General features: G+C 53.3%; 1 non-coding gene across 1 annotated transcript in view; it reads right to left on the bottom strand.

The window, feature by feature from the left end:
* The window catches only part of LOC126433638 (small subunit ribosomal RNA), a 1,910-nt gene extending 810 nt beyond the window's left edge, over positions 1-1,100 (bottom strand). Inside the window, exon 1 of the ribosomal RNA XR_007578638.1 lies at positions 1-1,100. This exon is cut by the window's left edge and continues 810 nt beyond it. This is a non-coding gene — a ribosomal RNA (small subunit ribosomal RNA).
* Positions 1,101-5,000: the final 3,900 nt, after the last annotated feature.

Genomic DNA, 5,000 nt, shown 5'->3' on the forward strand with positions numbered 1-5,000 from the left:
TGATCGCCTTCGAACCTCTAACTTTCGTTCTTGATTAATGAAAACATACTTGGCAAATGCTTTCGCTTCTGTTCGTCTTGCGACGATCCAAGAATTTCACCTCTAACGCCGCAATACGAATGCCCCCGCCTGTCCCTATTAATCATTACCTCGGGTTCCGAAAACCAACAAAATAGAACCGAGGTCCTATTCCATTATTCCATGCACACAGTATTCAGGCGGGCTTGCCTGCTTTAAGCACTCTAATTTGTTCAAAGTAAACGTGCCGGCCCACCGAGACACTCACTCAAGAGCACCCTGGTAGGATTGCAACGGGGTCCGCCTCGGGACGCACGAGCACGCACGAGGCGCGTCGCACGCCTTCAGCTCGCCCCACCGGCAGGACGTCCCACGATACATGCCAGTTAAACACCGACGGGCGGTGAACCAACAGCGTGGGACACAAATCCAACTACGAGCTTTTTAACCGCAACAACTTTAATATACGCTATTGGAGCTGGAATTACCGCGGCTGCTGGCACCAGACTTGCCCTCCAATAGATACTCGTTAAAGGATTTAAAGTGTACTCATTCCGATTACGGGGCCTCGGATGAGTCCCGTATCGTTATTTTTCGTCACTACCTCCCCGTGCCGGGAGTGGGTAATTTGCGCGCCTGCTGCCTTCCTTGGATGTGGTAGCCGTTTCTCAGGCTCCCTCTCCGGAATCGAACCCTGATTCCCCGTTACCCGTTACAACCATGGTAGGCGCAGAACCTACCATCGACAGTTGATAAGGCAGACATTTGAAAGATGCGTCGCCGGTACGAGGACCGTGCGATCAGCCCAAAGTTATTCAGAGTCACCAAGGCAAACGGACCGGACGAGCCGACCGATTGGTTTTGATCTAATAAAAGCGTCCCTTCCATCTCTGGTCGGGACTCTGTTTGCATGTATTAGCTCTAGAATTACCACAGTTATCCAAGTAACGTGGGTACGATCTAAGGAACCATAACTGATTTAATGAGCCATTCGCGGTTTCACCTTAATGCGGCTTGTACTGAGACATGCATGGCTTAATCTTTGAGACAAGCATATGACTACTGGCAGGATCAACCAGGGAGCTGCGTCAACTAGAGCTGAGCAGCCGGCCGCCCGGGAGTGTGTCCCGGGGGCCCGCGCGAACACGCAAGCTTCCGCTCAATTATTCTGCAAACAGGAGGAGGCTGAGCTCCCCTGCACAATACACCTCGAAACCCTCTCAGGTCCCGGCGGCGCGCAGCGCCGTCCTAAGTACTTGGTCGGGTTCGAGAGAGGCGCAATCGCCCGGAGTTTGGCGAGTAGACGCTTTAGGTGCGACCACCCGTGCTCCCAACTGAGCTTGCCGCTGCCGACAGAGGCCCGGGAGCGTGCTGTCGTGGCATTGCCGGCGGGAGACAACACGCGCCACCTACGGTGGCCGGCAGCTCCAACGCCAGCGCCACAGAAGGACAAAAGCCCCACTTGGGTGCCGAAGCGAACTCTCCCAGCACAGCGCACGCGCCAACACGTCCGCACAGCTGCGATACAATCCACCTGCGAGAACCGCAGAGGCGACCGAGCAGCAGACGGCGTCGCGGCGCCGAGCGCCGGGCGGCGGCGCATCCTCAGCGCACACAGTCCTCAATCGGACCAGCACACTGCAGATGTCCACCGCGCTTCGCACCGGGCCCGCGAGGACCTACTTTGGCCGCACGGCGCCGCGTGCAGGGTGCGCCGGCGCGCAGCTACGCCGCCTGCCGCCTCCGTCGGCCGGCGCGCCTGCCACTGGCCGCCCCCACCAGCCGGCTGTAGCGCGTGCGCCCACGCACCGCGCGGCCAGCACGCCGGGAGGCCCCCCCTCACCGGCCGGGGACGGTCCCACCCAGCCACCGCCGCGTATCGCTTCACACCCACATGCCATTCACGTTCGTGGGCATGGTGGGTATCGCTGAAACAACCGGTTGGTAGCTCAACCGATCGTCGCCATCACTGATTCACCTCTAGCGAGAACAACCGCACCACAACGGTTTACCAGTTCTTCATTTGCGTAACGTCACCAGCAAACGTAGACGTCCATCGCCATTTGCAAATTCAACGATTGTTGCATGCCTGTGTCAGGTGTCACGACACACTATGTCTGCCCACATACACGCAACAACATGTGCACGCTTCGCGAACACGTGGAAGGTGGCCCCCGTACGTATGCGATGTCCATTGCGCGAACGACTGTCAACCGGCCTCTGTCGCATGTCGCAGATGTGGAACGCAGTGCACCATGCTATCACGGTGTGTGAGAAGAGACGACTACGTCTGACAACACGCGCCACTACATCAACAGACGGCTCATGCCGATCGCCATCCACGGCATACCATACTGCAATCCAGCTCTTATAGGGAGACGACATGTAGCTGAGTGCACAATATTTGGACCGTATGGTTCGCCGTTGTTGGCGCAGTCGTGGTACGGTCACACATGTACCACGATGTATCATTCAGTACATGAGGACCAATGTGCAGTACAGTGTGTGATTTGGACGTACAACATCAGCGGACAGTTGACACAAGCCGTACCACAACGTAGGCTGTGCTTCGCCATGCGAATGCCAATGAACAACTGCGAAGGGCATTGAGCATGTACGTCCTGCTGCCATCCGCATTACAGTGTATAGCTGCAAGGTGTTTAACATGAAGCGATACTCTGGGGACCGGGCAGTGCGAGTAGCAAACTATATTGCGGGGGTTGCAGTTAGGCAACACTACACTAATTTAACGCGTCGTATGACAATTACAGAGCAGGTTAAGGCCCAACGTGTGTTGGGTTAAGGCCCAACGTGTGTTGGGTTAAGGCCCAACGTGTGTTGGGTTAAGGCCCAACGTGTGTTGGGTTAAGGCCCAACGTGTGTTGGGTTAAGGCCCAACGTGTGTTGGGTTAAGGCCCAACGTGTGTTGGGTTAAGGCCCAACGTGTGTTGGGTTAAGGCCCAACGTGTGTTGGGTTAAGGCCCAACGTGTGTTGGGTTAAGGCCCAACGTGTGTTGGGTTAAGGCCCAACGTGTGTTGGGTTAAGGCCCAACGTGTGTTGGGTTAAGGCCCAACGTGTGTTGGGTTAAGGCCCAACGTGTGTTGGGTTAAGGCCCAACGTGTGTTGGGTTAAGGCCCAACGTGTGTTGGGTTAAGGCCCAGCGTGTGTTGGGTTAAGGCCCAACGTGTGTTGGGTTAAGGCGCAACGTGTGTTGGGTTAAGGCGCAACGTGTGTTGGGTTAAGGCGCAACGTGTGTTGGGTTAAGGCGCAACGTGTGTTGGGTTAAGGCGCAACGTGTGTTGGGTTAAGGCGCAACGTGTGTTGGGTTAAGGCGCAACGTGTGTTGGGTTAAGGCGCAACGTGTGTTGGGTTAAGGCGCAACGTGTGTTGGGTTAAGGCGCAACGTGTGTTGGGTTAAGGCGCAACGTGTGTTGGGTTAAGGCGCAACATAGGTTAGGTTAAGGCGCAACATAGGTTAGGTTAAGGCGCAACATAGGTTAGGTTAAGGCGCAACATAGGTTAGGTTAAGGCGCAACATAGGTTAGGTTAAGGCGCAACATAGGTTAGGTTAAGGCGCAACATAGGTTAGGTTAAGGCGCAACATAGGTTAGGTTAAGGCGCAACATAGGTTAGGTTAAGGTACAATATAGGTTAGGTTAAGGTACAATATAGGGTAGGTTAAGGCGCAACATAGGTTAGGTTAAGGCACAACACGGGTTAGGTTAAGGCACAACACGGGTTAGGTTAAGGCACAACACAGGTTAGGTTAAGGCACAACACGGGTTAGGTTAAGGCACAACACGGGTTAGGTTAAGGCAGAATACGGGTTAGGTTAAGGCACAATACGGGTTAGGTTAAGGCACAATACGGGTTAGGTTAAGGCACAATACGGGTTAGGTTAAGGCACAATACGGGTTAGGTTAAGGCACAATACGGGTTAGGTTAAGGCACAATACGGGTTAGGTTAAGGCACAATACGGGTTAGGTTAAGGCACAATACGGGTTAGGTTAAGGCACAATACGGGTTAGGTTAAGGCACAATACGGGTTAGGTTAAGGCACAATACGGGTTAGGTTAAGGCACAATACGGGTTAGGTTAAGGCACAATACGGGTTAGGTTAAGGCACAATACGGGTTAGGTTAAGGCACAATACGGGTTAGGTTAAGGCACAATACGGGTTAGGTTAAGGCACAATACGGGTTAGGTTAAGGCACAATATGGGTTAGGTTAAGGCACAATATGGGTTAGGTTAAGGCACAATATGGGTTAGGTTAAGGCACAATATGGGTTAGGTTAAGGCACAATATGGGTTAGGTTAAGGTACACATTGTTGTAAGGAAAGGTGTTTTGGGGGGGGGGGCGGCAGTTTGTTGATTGTGATTATCGTAAGTAAATGACTGCGGCATCATCTGATTTGCCACGTCAGGGTGCACCTTTGGCTCATAACAGGCGGCGCTCTGATTCCATGCTTGTGGCAGACCTGTGTCTTTCATTCCTGCCATTGTTTGTGTGGTGTGACAGGAGGCAGTATTGTGATGTTGGGTGCACCCCTGTGTGGGACATGTGTGGGTGTTGGTGGCTTAGCTGAGCAATGGTGGTTGTCGGAAGGGTGGGATATTCTGTTTTCCGAGTGGACCTCCCGGTCTGGTTATGATAGTGTGGATTGTCTAATGTGGCAGAGAGGATGCACTGGGTGTTGTTCCATGCTGGTGCTTACATATCGTCTGCGTGCCTGTTACAGGCAGAGAGTAGTGCGTGATAAGAGTGTCTGGCTGACGTGTGATTGTGAGCAGAGTCTTTCAGCATGTATACGGACAGGTCTATACATTATCTGTATTCTGATGGCTCTATCTATTACTAATCAGCGCCGTGTATACGTTTAATCCGGTTCCAGTCGAAACTATTGTATCTCTGTACATTAGTGACACGGCGAGCCCGGTATGTAGTTACTCGTCTCGGCAGCTTCCACCGGTGTATGGC

The sequence above is a fragment of the Schistocerca serialis genome, unplaced genomic scaffold (genome assembly GCF_023864345.2).
Source record: "Schistocerca serialis cubense isolate TAMUIC-IGC-003099 unplaced genomic scaffold, iqSchSeri2.2 HiC_scaffold_1170, whole genome shotgun sequence".
In the NCBI taxonomy this organism is placed as follows: Eukaryota; Metazoa; Arthropoda; class Insecta; order Orthoptera; family Acrididae; genus Schistocerca; species Schistocerca serialis.